At 50.7% G+C, this 14,113-nt stretch overlaps 1 pseudogene; it reads right to left on the bottom strand.

Moving 5' to 3' along the window:
* Nucleotides 1–1,413: 1,413 nt before the first annotated feature.
* On the bottom strand, nt 1,414–12,149 carry LOC125944201 (uncharacterized; annotated as a pseudogene).
* Nucleotides 12,150–14,113: the final 1,964 nt, after the last annotated feature.

Genomic DNA, 14,113 nt, shown 5'->3' with positions numbered 1-14,113 from the left:
GCGCTTCAAGACGTGATTTGATATTCCATCTGGACCGTGAGCAGAATGAGGATTAATGTTGCACAACAGAGCCCTTATTCCGGCCTCATTTAAAACTATGTCATTCATTTGAGGTAATTGTTCGTGTAATTCAGGTACCGGAATATGACGACATGCTGTGAAGACGGAGCGGAAATATTCGTTAAAGCAATCAGATTTTTTTGTGTCATCAGTTAACATATCACTTTCATGCCGGAGAGCCGGAACGCCAACACTGCCTTTTCGATTAGTTTTGACATATCGCCATAACTCCTTAGGATTAGATATTATTTTATCAGCTAGCGACGATAAGTATGTTCTTTTCGCTGTCTTTCATTCTCGTTTCAAGTTTTTAGTTAGAGTTCTAAGCTTGTCATATAAGTTCTGACTTGGTGCTGTCTTGTACACTCCGGCCTTCTTTCTTATTGACAGACGCAGTTCTTTGTTAATCCAAGGTTTATCCATTCTACGTCTAGATGATACCACTCTTGAGGGAATGTATTTAACGACCAAAAACAGGAGTTTGTCTCTGAACAGAGCCCATAAACTTTCTATGCTGCACTGACTGCACTATTCCAGCAATACTGGCAGGAATAAGTTTAACTCTTCATCTATGGCATTATAATTCCCCTGTTCATACACAAAAAACTTTCTCGGGCAGTTATTGCTAACCTGTAACTTTTTGGACACTATTGTTGCATTTACCACCTCATGATCACTTATTCCTGGTGCTGCCGTAACTGCTTCAACTAAATCATTGTTGTTGTTAAACAACAAGTCCAACGTACTGTCCCTAGCTGAACCGTAACGCAATGGGAAATTCACAAACTGAGCAAGTTCATTGTTCCGTGCTAGTTCAATGAAGGCCGCGTGAAGTGCCGAGCCGCTCGTCGCTACAGGATAGCGGTCACGCCATACAACTTCGGGCATGTTAAAATCGCCCCCAAGTAGAATAATTTCCGATGACAACATCGACAGTGATCGTGCAAGGCCGCGAAATGGTTCTATGCTTGTTGAACATGGTGACCTGTAGAAAGATCCCACCACAAGGCTGTTACCACCAGAAACCAATATTCTGCACCAAATACATTCTGAAGAAACATCATCACAGTATAACGGTACACTTCTGATTCTGTCATATACAAGAATGAACACACCTCCTCCCTGGTGATTACGGTCTTTTCGATAAGCTATGTATTCGGATGGAAACATTTCACAATCCGATATGCCAGGGTCGAGCCACGATTCTGTCCCGATGACAATATCAGGTTGTGAAATGCGCAATAGGCTAGAGAATTCGTCTGTTTTATTCTTCAGGCTCCTACAATTGATAACGATTACGGATAGGCGATCCGCCGTGTCTCTTCTGAGCCGCGGCGGCTCACGCTTTGTCTGCTACTGAATGTACTCTCGTACGAAATCTGTTGTACCATCGTAAATATAAGTCTTGCCTTCATAAGTCATCTTGTTGTACTTTAGCTTATATTGTCACGTAGTAGTGACGCTGAAGAAAACAGTCGTAAAACTGTGTACGACGAAACTGGTTGTTTATTGGGCGAACCTGTGCCCACAAAAGCAAGGTACACTCAAAGCACAACGATAGCGGCGAACACAGTCGGCGATCGTCGAAAATCTGATCAGCGGCGAAACGCGTCGGCTTTTATACCTGAGTCATCGAAGGTTCCAGATTAATCCCTGATGCCCGCGTGTCTTCCAGAAAGTTCTAGACAATTCGCGTCGCTCATACAATCAGATTACATGGGCGTCGGTGACCACAGACGACGGATAGAAGCATCGATAACGTCCGAGAAGCTTCCAATGCAGGCGCGTCCTGCGCCGAGCGATAACGTTTAACATTTGTCAGCCAATGTTGAAAGCGGCCACCAGTGAAAGATAAACATGTGTACGTGTCAATACCCTCCCCTTAAAAAGCATCGTCCCGATGCTACAAACACAAAAGCGAAAACAAAACCATGCGTAATAAACAAAATAACAAAAACAATAACAAAATAACAAAGTACCTAAGTTTGTCAGCGGGCGTAGAAAGGCTTAAGACGCACCACGTGGATGACTTCAGGTCGTGCCCGGCGCCGCTGTGATTGCGAAATGCCGTCTGGCACGACCTCATAGTCCAGTGCGCCAATACGTCGGGTGATCTTATATGGTCCGAAATAGCGACGTAACAGCTTCTCGCTAAGTCCTCGTCGGCGTATCGGAGTCCAGACCCAAACACGGTCACCGGGCTGGTACTCGACGTAGCGTCGTCGAAGGTTGTAGTGTCGGCTGTCGGTCCTCTGCTGGTTCTTGATGCGCAGTCGGGCGAGCTGTCGACCTTCTTCGGCACGCTGCAAATAAGTGGCAACGTCGAGATTTTCTTCGTCAGCGACGTCTGGTAGCATGGCGTCAAGCGTCGTTGCCGGGTTCCTTCCGTAGACCAGGTTGAACGGCGCCATGTGCGTCGTTTCTTGCACGGCCGTGTTGTATGCGAAGGTCACGTACGGAAGGATGGCATCCCACGTCTTGTGTTCGACGTCGACGTACATTGCCAGCATGTCGGCGATGGTCTTATTTAGGCGCTCGGTGAGGCCATTCGTCTGCGGGTGGTAGGCGGTGGTGCGGCGATGGCTTGTCTGGCTGTACCGCAGGATGGCTTGAGTTAGTTCTGCCGTAAAGGCCGTGCCTCTGTCGGTGATGAGGACTTCTGGGGCACCGTGACGCAGGAGGATGTTCTCAACGAAGAATCGGGCTACCTCGGCGGCACTGCCTTTGGGCAAGGCTTTTGTTTCGGCGTAGCGGGTGAGGTAGTCCGTAGCGACGACGATCCATTTATTTCCGGACGTCGACGTCGGAAAAGGCCCCAGTAAGTCCATCCCGATCTGCTGGAACGGTCGGCGAGGTGGCTCGATTGGCTGTAGAAGTCCGGCTGGCCTTGTCGGCGGTGTTTTGCGTCGCTGACAGTCTCGGCATGTCCTTACGTAATGGGCGACGTCGGCAGAGAGGCGAGGCCAGTAGTATTTTTCTTGTATCCTCGCGAGAGTGCGTGAAAAACCGAGATGTCCAGCCGTTGGGTCGTCATGGAGAGCTTGCAGAACCTCTGGACGCAATGCTGTGGGTACCACGAGGAGGTAGTTGGCTCGGAGAGGCGAGAAGTTCTTCTTTAGGAGAATGTCGTTTTGCAAGAAAAATGACGCCAATCCTCGCCTGAACACCTTCGGCACAATGACGGTCTTGCCTTCCAGGTAGTCTACAAGGCTCCTTAGTTCCGGGTCGGCTCGCTGTTGTTCGGCGAATTCGTCGGCACTGATTGGTCCCAAGAAAGTGTCGTCATCCTGGTCGTCCTGTGGCGGCGGTTCGACGGGGGCGCGAGACAAGCAGTCGGCGTCAGAGTGCTTTCGCCCGGACTTGTAAACGACGGTGATGTCGAATTCTTGAAGTCTCAGACTCCATCGTGCGAGGCGACCTGAAGGATCCTTCAAGTTAGCTAGCCAACACAAGGCGTGGTGGTCGCTCACAACTTTAAAGGGCCTGCCATAGAGGTAGGGACGAAACTTTGATGTAGCCCAGATGATGGCGAGGCACTCCTTTTCTGTTGTGGAATAATTTGCTTCCGCCTTCGATAGCGACCGGCTAGCGTAACTTACAACCCTTTCTAGTCCATCAGTCCTCTGCACAAGCACGGCGCCGAGTCCTACGCTGCTTGCGTCGGTGTGGACTTCGGTATCGGCGTTTTCGTCGAAATGCGCAAGTACTGGCGGCGATTGCAGGCGTCGCTTCAGTTCTTCAAATGCTTCGAGTTGCGGCGTCTCCCACTTGAACTCGACGTCGGCCTTCGTGAGATACGTCAGTGGTTCTGCGATCCGTGAAAAATCCTTGACGAAGCGCCTGTAATAGGCGCACAGTCCAAGAAATCTACGCACTGCCTTCTTGTCAGCGGGCAGAGGAAAGTTGGAGATGGCCGCAGTTTTCTGAGGGTCGGGGCGCACTCCAGACTTGTTGATGACGTGGCCCAAAAACAAGAGCTCCTCATACGCGAAGCGGCACTTTTCTGGCTTTAACGTGAGTCCGGAGGTTTTGATTGCTTGAAGAACTGTTTCAAGGCGCCGCAGGTGTTCTTCGAAGCTTGAGGCAAACACAACGACGTCGTCCAAATAGACGAGGCAAGTCTGCCACTTCAAGCCTGCCAGTACTGTATCCATGACGCGTTGGAAAGTCGCAGGTGCCGAGCAAAGACCAAACGGCATGACCTTGAACTCAAACAGTCCGTCTGGTGTTATAAAGGCCGTCTTCTCCCGATCCCTCTCGTCGACTTCGATTTGCCAGTAGCCGGTTTTGAGGTCCATCGACGAAAAATACTTTGCATTGTACAGTCGATCCAAGGCGTCGTCAATCCGTGGGAGGGGGTATACGTCCTTCTTCGTGACCTTGTTGAGGCGACGATAATCGACGCAGAAACGTAGGGTTCCATCCTTCTTCTTCACTAACACCACGGGGGACGCCCACGGACTCTTGGACGGCTGGATGATGTCGTCGCGTAGCATTTCGTCGACTTGTCGCCTTATGGCCTCGCGTTCGCGCGCCGAAACTCGGTACGGGCTCTGACGCAATGGGCGGGCATTTTCGTCGGTTATGATGCGGTGCTTGGCGACAGGGGTTTGTCGAACTTTTGACGACGACGAGAAGCAATCCTTGTATTGCAGGAGCAGAGCTTTTAGTCGTTCTTTCTTATGCCTGGGAAGGTTCTGATTGACGTCGAAAGTTGGTTCAGGTATTATAGTCGTCGTTGCGGGTGCACTGGAATCCGTGAAGGCGAAAGCACTGCTGGCTTGTACTATTTCGTCGATGTAGGCGACCGTGGTGCCTTTGTTAATGTGCTTGTATTCGGGGCTGAAGTTCGTGAGCATCACCGTTGCTTTCCCTGCACGTAGCTCAGCTATGCCTCTAGCGACGCAAATTTCACGGTCGAGCAGTAAGTGATGATCGCCCTCAATGACGCCCTCCATGTCTGCAGGCACTTCGGTGCCGATGGAAATCATTACTCGCGCTGTGCAGATTCCAGTCGGCGTTATTAGGTGTCCTCCCGCTGTCCGGATATCGGGTCCTTGCCAGGCTGTTTTCACCTTCTTCAACTTGGTGGCGAACGGGCCACTGAAGACGGAATAGTCGGCTCCAGTGTCGACGAGAGCGGTGACGTTATGGCCATCGATGAGCACGTCTAGATCGGTAGACCGGCGTCTGGCGTTGCGGTTAATTCGTGGCGTCGGATCACGGCTACGTCGGCTTGCTCTGCTGCTGCTACGTCGCGTCGGAAGGTCTTCTTTCGGCGGCGAAGTGTTGTCAAGGCTGTTGCTAGGCGGCGTGCTGATATCTCGTCGTGATGAATCGCGAATCGTCGTCGTCGGCGGCGTCGGAGGATCTTCGGCATTGCGTCGTACAGCAACCGCACCTCCATCGGTTGCTGCCTTTAGTTTCCCGGATAGGGGCTCACGGACCGGCCCCGGGCTGGGCCAGTGTATGGTCGGCGCTGCGGCGACAGGTAACGTCCTGGTGACGGCGAGCGTGAGGGTCGTCGTGGTTGCCACTGGGCTCCGGCGAGGTAGTCGGCGATGTCACGTGGCCGCTCGCCAAGCTGTGGGCGCGGCGCGTTGACGGCGAACCCTCGTAGGCCCATCTCGCGGTATGGGCATCGGCGGTAGACATGACCAGCTTCCCCGCAGTGATAGCAGAGCGGGCGGTGGTCGGGGGCGCGCCAAATGTCCGTCTTTCTCGGGTAGCTGCGCTGGGTGACGGGCGGGCGTGCTGGCTGCGGCGGCGGCGGTGGGCGACGGAACTGCGGCGTTACTTCGCCCTGGTGCGAGCGTGAAGGAGGGCCTTGACGACGGGCAACGGCGGCGTAAGTCAGCGCTTCCGGCTGGGGTTGCGGCGATTGCGGCTGCACATCAGGAACTCCAAGTGAGCGCTGAACTTCTTCTTTGACGACGGCGGCGATAGATGCCACTTGAGGCTGCGACCCGGGTAAGAGCTTCTGCAGCTCCTCGCGAACGACTGCTCTGATGGTCTCGCGCAGGTCGTCGGCGCCTAGAGCTTGAGCATCGGCGTAGTTGGTCAGGGCACGGCGGTTGTATTGCCTGGCGCGCATTTCAAGCGTCTTCTCGATCGTTGTGGCCTCGGAAAGAAATTCGGCGACAGTCTTGGGCGGGTTGCGCATCAATCCGGTGAATAGTTGCTCTTTGACACCCCGCATCAAGAACCGAACTTTCTTTTCTTCAGACATGTCGGGGTCGGCGTGGCGGAAGAGGCGAGACATCTCCTCCGTGAAGATCGCGATGTTCTCGTTCGGCAATTGCACCCTGGTTTCTAAGAGAACCTCTGCCCTCTCCTTTCGTACGACACTCGTGAAGGTCCTCACGAAGTTTTCACGAAAAAGGTCCCACGTAACCAGGGTGGTCTCTCTGTTCTCAAACCAGGTCCGAGCAGCGTCATCCAACGAAAAATAGACATGGCGTAGCTTGTCGTCGTCGCTCCATTTGTTGAACGTCGCGATCCGCTCGTATGTCTCCAGCCAGGTTTCAGGGTCTTCAGCCGATGATCCACGGAAGGTCGGGGGCTCCCGAGGTTGTTGCAGCAGGATGGGGGACGCTGGGGCTGCCATTGGGGTCGTTGACTTGGCCTTGATCGCTGTGGTCTTCTCGGGAAGAAGTCCGTACTCCGGCAGAAGTCCTTGCTGCCTACGGCTAGCTCGCTGGTCCTTGGTGACGTTGGAGTTGTCCTCCGGTTTCGGGCTTGGATCGCGGCTTTGCGGGGGCGTTCGCTGCATGAACGCACTAGCACCTCCACCAGATGTCACGTAGTAGTGACGCTGAAGAAAACAGTCGTAAAACTGTGTACGACGAAACTGGTTGTTTATTGGGCGAACCTGTGCCCACAAAAGCAAGGTACACTCAAAGCACAACGATAGCGGCGAACACAGTCGGCGATCGTCGAAAATCTGATCAGCGGCGAAACGCGTCGGCTTTTATACCTGAGTCATCGAAGGTTCCAGATTAATCCCTGATGCCCGCGTGTCTTCCAGAAAGTTCTAGACAATTCGCGTCGCTCATACAATCAGATTACATGGGCGTCGGTGACCACAGACGACGGATAGAAGCATCGATAACGTCCGAGAAGCTTCCAATGCAGGCGCGTCCTGCGCCGAGCGATAACGTTTAACATTTGTCAGCCAATGTTGAAAGCGGCCACCAGTGAAAGATAAACATGTGTACGTGTCAATATCTAGCTCCAGAGTTCTGTTCCCGCGCATAAGCAATCAGTTTTCTTCTACATCGCCCAACCTGCTGGGAGTAGTCCTCACTTAGCTATATTCTGCTGCCCTTCAGTTTCGAAGCCGCAGAAAGAAGACGCTGTTTGTCCTTGAATAGTCCAAACTTCACAATAATTAGCCTTGGTTTATCGTTATTATGCTTCCCCATCCTGTGAGCTCTCTCAATCGTTGACGGTTGAACAGTAATACCCATTTTGTCCGAGCAGACAGATATAACCTTCCGTTCTGATTCCTCCCATGTTTCCTTCTCGTTCTCATCGTCTATGCCGAAAAACAGTAAATTATTCCTACGTGAACGATTTTCAAGCTCGTCCTGATTAATCAATACGTTTCGCATAGCTTTTGAGAGCTGGTTATTTTGCGCCTGCACTTCTGCTCTGTCCTCAAGCACAGAGATAACGGATAAATCCTCAGCTAATTTGGCAACTTTTGACGTTAGATTCCCAATTTTGTCTTCGATTTGTTTGTGCTTAGTTCGCAGTGTTTCTAAGTGTTTAATTGTCTTGTCTTGACCTGCCAATATCTTTGGTAACGAACGTATTGCTTCCATTAGTTCACGCTCTTGCTTTTCCGACAGGGGACCAGGGTTCTCTTCGACGTCACCAGCTAATAGTAATCTTATTCTAAAGAAAATATCTATTGCACCAGCACAGAGACAGACACCGGCACGAACACGCACAAACCTCTGTAACGACCAGGTGGGCTCCGGTACCGAGTTTTCATGCGTGCGAGTTGGCTTATAACGGTAAAAGAGACCAACCTGAAGAAAGAGCAGATGTGAGCGTTTCGACCGCATCTCGGCAGCGGAACCCAAAGGCCTTGTCGGGAGCAGGCGTTGAAATAGTCTTTCCTCTGACAGCGAGCGACCTCGGTGACTGGTAGTGACAACTGCTATCACACTGGGTACTGAAGATGCCTCCAGATATGGCCATAACCACCAGTCAGTGATTACAGCCGGGCACTGTCCTCCGGGCAAGTCGCTGTTTTCGGTAGTTGTGCACGGGTGTGCAACCACCTGTTGCTGCTGTTGACGCTCCGTCAATTCATTAAGACGAGGCCACGCAGTCACTATGTTTCCATTTGGGCATGCGTTGTAGACCTCGCCACATCCTCCCAGCTGTCTTGAAACAAAACCAGTGCCGGACGCTGCTACAACGATCTGAAACAACTGAAGAAATAGCAGATGTGAGCGTTTCGACAGCATCTCCACACCGGAACCCAAAGGCCTTGTCTGGAGCAGGCGTTGAAATAGTCTTTCCTCTGACAGCGAGCGCCCTCGGTGACCGGTAGTGACAACTGCTATCACGCTGGGTACTGAAGATGCATCCAGATATGGCCATAACCACCAGTCAGTGATTACAGCCGGGCACTGTCCTCCGGGCAAGTCGCTGTTTTCGGTAGTTGTGCACGGGTGTGCAACCACCTGTTGCTGCTGTTGACGCTCCGTCAATTCATTAAGACGAGGCCACGCAGTCACTATGTTTCCATATGGGCATGCGTTGTAGACCTCGCCACATCCTCTCAGCTGTCTTGAAACAAAACCAGTGCCGGACGCTGCTACAACGATCTGAAACAACTGAAGAAAGAGCAGATGTGAGCGTTTCGACAGCATCTCCGCACCGGAACCCCGGTGGGGTTCCCAATATGGTTGGGAATCACGCATGGACCAGCGAATTATACGTCAGGTCACGTGGCAACATTTTTGCACCTGGTTTGATGTTCGTTACGTGTGTACCATCGCTAAGCTTCTTCGAAGCCCGTCCGTTTGATATCCATGACAATATGGTTGGGAATCACGCATGGGCCAGCGAATTATACGTGAGTTCACGTCACACCTTTTTCCCACATGGTTTGACATTCGTTACGTGTGCACCATCGCAAAGCTTCTTCAATTCCCATTCGTTTGATATCCATGTCTATATTGTTGTAAATCACGCATGGACCTGCGAATTATACGATAGGTCACGTGACACCTTTATCCCACCTGGTTTGACATTCGTTACGTGCGGACCATCGCAGAGCTTCTTCGAAGCCCATTCGTTTGATATCCATGTCAATATTGTTGGGAATCACGCATGGAACAGCGAATTATACGTCAGGTCACGTGACACTTTTTCTTACCGGGTTTGACATTCGTTACGTGTCCACCATCGCAACGCTTCTTCAATTCTCGTTCGTTTGATATCCACGTCAATATGGTTTTGAATGACCCATGAGGGCCTCAAGAAAGTTACGTTATGTCACGTGACTCTTTTTCATGTGGTTTGAAGTATGCTTCGTAGCGTATGAATAAGTCAACTTCAGTTACGTTTGGTCTGCGCAAAATTGTAACATGTCGTCGTTATTTTGAACTTCTTATACACCCCGCAAGTGGACCTACACTTTGGATTAAATTCCCTGGCGTGAGGATTAAAATACTTGGCGCGTAGATTAAATGTGTGGCGCGTGGATTAAATTGACTGGCGCTTGGATTAAAATAGCTGGCGTTCGGACTAAATTGAGCGGGAAAACCTGTAGTCATCACCACAATTGACAGGGTGATAGTGATCAGTTTGTTACCCTTTGAAAACCATTTCGTTTGATATGCATGTCGGCAGGTGGGGAGAGTTCAAGGTTGGGTAAAAACAGTTATGACGTCACGTGAGTCACTAGTGATCACCACTCTTGACAGGGTGATAGAGATCAGTTTGTTACCCTTTGGAAACCATTTCGTTTGATATGCATGTCGGCAGGTTAGCAGAGGTCATGGTTGGGTAAAAACCGTGATGACGTCACGTGAGTCACTAGTGATCACGACACTTGACAGGGTGATAGTGAGCAATTTGTTACCCTTTGAAACCCATTTCGTTTGATATGCATGTCGGCAGGTTAGGAGAGTTCAAGGTTGGGTAAAAACAGTGATGACGTCACGTGAGTCACTAGTGATCACTACATTTGACAGGGTGATAGTGAGCAGGTTGTTGCCCTTTGAAAACCATTTCGTTTGATATGCATGTCGGCAGGTTAGCAGAGCGAAGCTTGGGAGCGACGGTGGTGACGTCGAGTGAGTCACTAGTGACCTAATCATGTAACTCAACAACAGGCGGTAATCGTCTCAGAACCATTTCGTTTGATATGCATGTCGGGAGTATAGGAGTGCTAAAGTACAAGCTTAGTGAGTTCTCATGCGTCGCTTAGTGATTATAAGTGGCTGAGTAATGGTGAGCAACTTTTTACCCTTGCGATCCATTTCGATCAATATGCATGACGATAGAGAAGGAAATCGCATGTCATGATTCAACACAAGTAGCGCAATGTGTGTCGCGATGGTGACTCACTTATGTGAGGCACTCTTGTCACTTGGAAACGCGACTCGAAAAGGAGTAAATGAGTGATATACAAAGTACACTTAAGTGATTGAAGCAGTCATGACGAAACTGATGCGTGGAATCTGTGCTAGCTTAGTGCTGACACCAATACAGTGATGACGTGAATAAATAGACGGCATTCGTGACGCCTGGTACGATCTCTCTTGCAAGAATTATTCGTTCCTCAATCAATTGCCAAGAGGAGTAATATATGACTGGCACTCAGATTAAAATGAGTGGCACTTGGATTAAAATAGCTGGCGCAAGGATTAAATCAGTTGGCACGCGGATTAATTCGGATGGCACTGGGATTAAATGTGGGGGCGCCTGGATTAAATTGCTGGCCCTTCGATTAAAAATGCTGGCGCTCAGATTAAACTGGCTGGCACTTGGATTATTTTCGGTGGCGTTTGGATTAAATTGAGCGGGAAAACATGTAGTTCTTGCATTTGCTTTGTCAGTTGTGTTGTGACTTGCTCTGTGATACGTGGTAGTATTTGTCTGAGCATCTCCCGAATTTGTTTCTTTTGGGTTTCCGTAAGTTCCTGTATCTCCTCTTGCGGTCTAGGCCGTTTACATGGAGCTGCTAGTTGCTGTTGTGGGCTTTGGGGTTGAGATTGCGGCTTCTTTAGCTGTGCATTCTCCCTTTGCAAATCGCCTAGTCTTATTCGCATGAGCTCGAGCTCTCTTTCTAGCTTAGTGAATTGTGTTCTGTTTGGTTTTGGTTATTGGTGGGAGGCTAGTGCTGCCCAACTCACCTCGTTACTATTGGCTTCTTTCTTCTTCTTTTGTTGTTGTGGCTTTGTTTCGGGTTGCTTGTTTCCTGTGGCACCGGACCTCGTCCTGTGCCCGGATTTAGATCGGGAGCGGCATCTCTCTGGCGATGAGGAGCCGTCGCGGTCAGAGCTCAGCCACGGCTTCTTCTGGAGGCTTTCCGTCCTGGGGTGGCTTTGATATTTCGTAGTCGGTTGAGTAGGTGGTCGGCCTCGTGGCGGCACACGGTTAAGTTTGTTACGACACTCGGTAGCGGTAGCCATATGAACACACCCGCACAGTCACACACAGGTCATACAGGTCATAGACTTGTGTCCGTCCTCTGTTTTATTTAGGTTACAGGTCTTGCAGGCCTTGACTGTGGGTTCCGGGCAAATATCGGTCCGATGTCCCGCATTTCGACACGTGTAGCAGAACTGGCGAGTTGGCTGATAGATTTGGCAGGGGATATCTCCTCCGTCATAGTAGACATACCGAGGAACGATCGGGCCGTCAAACAGAATGATTGCGGTCCTGGTCTTGCCGAACATGCGGCCGTGCATAATTTTGACGCCCTGAGTGCGGACCCGCAGGTTTCCCATCAGCTCGTCTTCGGTCGTCCCTTCGTCGATGCGGTGGATAACTCCCTTGAGGAGGTATTCAGGAGTCGATATGTAGGCATTTACTGGGTGTTGCTTGCCTTGGATATTCATGCTCGTAATCTTCATGACCAGTTCGGCCGTCCTTTCATAGGCTGTACTGGCCACTATGATATTGGACCCCGGCCTCAGTCGCAGGAGGAAATCTCGGCAATCTTGCGGGCTTCCGCTGGCTTGTGAGACCGCCCCAGCCACTTGATGGGTTTGCAGATCCTTTACGGCGAGTCCAGGCTTTGGCCGTGATCGGCGATCAGCAGTGTGTCATACGTTGGTCCTGCGAAGCTGGGGTCACCTAAATCCTCCCTATTTATCCAGGCAGCAATAGGTCGCCGCTGGTGGTACTGCGGTGCTATCACGGTAGAAAGCGGCCGACGGAAAGCGTCTGCGTAGCTGTATGCGCGCGGCTCGAAGCGCGGCTCGGGGCATGGTTCAGGGAGTGGCTCAGGAGATGCAAATGCTTGCTGGATTTCTTGGTGGACATTTAGCGACCGAATCAACAGTAAACTCCCTCGGTGTCGCAGCTTGCTTCGCAATCTTCTCGCGCACAATGTATCTTATGAGTTGGCGCAGCGAGGTCTCGTCTGTCCCTGCCAGTAGTGCGGCTCCTGCAAGCGCACCGTTAGTGAGGCGTTCGTATTGCCGGAAACGCTGCTGGAGCGCCCACTCGATTCCTGTGCCTTCCTTAAGGAATTAGTCCACTCTTGTGGACGGGTTGCGCACAAGACCAGCGAATAGATGTTCTTTGACGCCGCACATGAGATGGCTCAGCTTCTTCGAATCAGGCATGTTGGGAAGAACGAGACATGTCCTCGGCAACCATGGAAACACCTTCGTTGGGCTTCTCAATGTGCAACTCGACAAGGCGTTGTGCATTCTCTCGGCAATTAGTACTTCCGAAGGTACCGAGTAGCCCATGGCAAAACTAGTCCCACGTTGGCAAATGTGCCTCGTGGTTTTGACACCACGTCCTTGCGCTACGTTACTTTGCAAAACTTCTGGTCCGGACGCCACTGATTGATCTTAGCTCCGCGTTCGTACTGGTCAAGCCAGTGGTCGGCGTCTTCATACGTGTCACCGTGGAAGCCGGTGGGGACTAGAGGACAGTCTAAAGTGTTTTGAAGGCTCATAGCGTGTTGGACTTCCAAGCGCCATTTCCTGAGTCGGTGAGGTTGCTGACAAAGTTCCTTGCAAGAGACCGAATTCCGGGCACAGACCTTGCAGGCGGCGGCATGCACGGTGTACAGCTGTCTCGATTCGTGGGTGATGTCTTCAACGGCTGGATGTCGTACAAGGTGATCATGTGATGATGTGATCATTAGGTGATGATGTGATACGTAGCGCCTCCACTATCGTCCTAGTGGAATTGTGATTCAGTGTTCGTATCGCCTTTTGTTGAAATAAAGTTTTTCTAAACACGATTTAGCGTCGACGACACAGTTTTCGCTCAAGGAGGTTGAAGGTCGAATTAACGATGGCTCATTTAAGGCTTTCATTTATTATATTTGCATCGTATTTACGACGCGTTCAGTGGCATTCTTGACCGAAGAGAGTTCGCGCGACATCAGCGAGCGACTGTACGGCCATCAGCTTCGTCTCTGGCAGTGCTTGGTAACAATATGTCTTGTATTCAGGCTAATAAAAAAATATGAATTCTGACGTATCACGTAAAAAACAACCGTAATATTTTGAGGCACTCAATGCACGAGTATTTTCGCACCCCATCGAAAGGCGGCTGCCAGTGCTGTGACACTGGTCTAGCAGCGTAACACCAAAGCCACTACGCCACCACGGCGGATCAGAAAGCTCACTCCAATTTCCCCGTTAACGATTAGCCCACTGACAAGACATTTGAAAAGCCAGATATATCATGTTTGTCAATTAGCGACTAAATCACTAATATCGTCCATGTCCCCATGGTTGCCAACCCTGAATGAATGTCTCCGAAGGAGCCATCCTTTCATTTAAAGACGGAGATTTCGAAACAGTACAGACTCCGTAGAAACAACCCTGTCGTCACC

The sequence above is a fragment of the Dermacentor silvarum genome, chromosome 3 (assembly GCF_013339745.2).
Source record: "Dermacentor silvarum isolate Dsil-2018 chromosome 3, BIME_Dsil_1.4, whole genome shotgun sequence".
NCBI classification, from domain to species: domain Eukaryota; kingdom Metazoa; phylum Arthropoda; class Arachnida; order Ixodida; family Ixodidae; genus Dermacentor; species Dermacentor silvarum.
The sequence above is the reverse complement of the archived record's forward strand: the minus strand, read 5'-3'. Positions and strand labels throughout refer to the sequence as shown.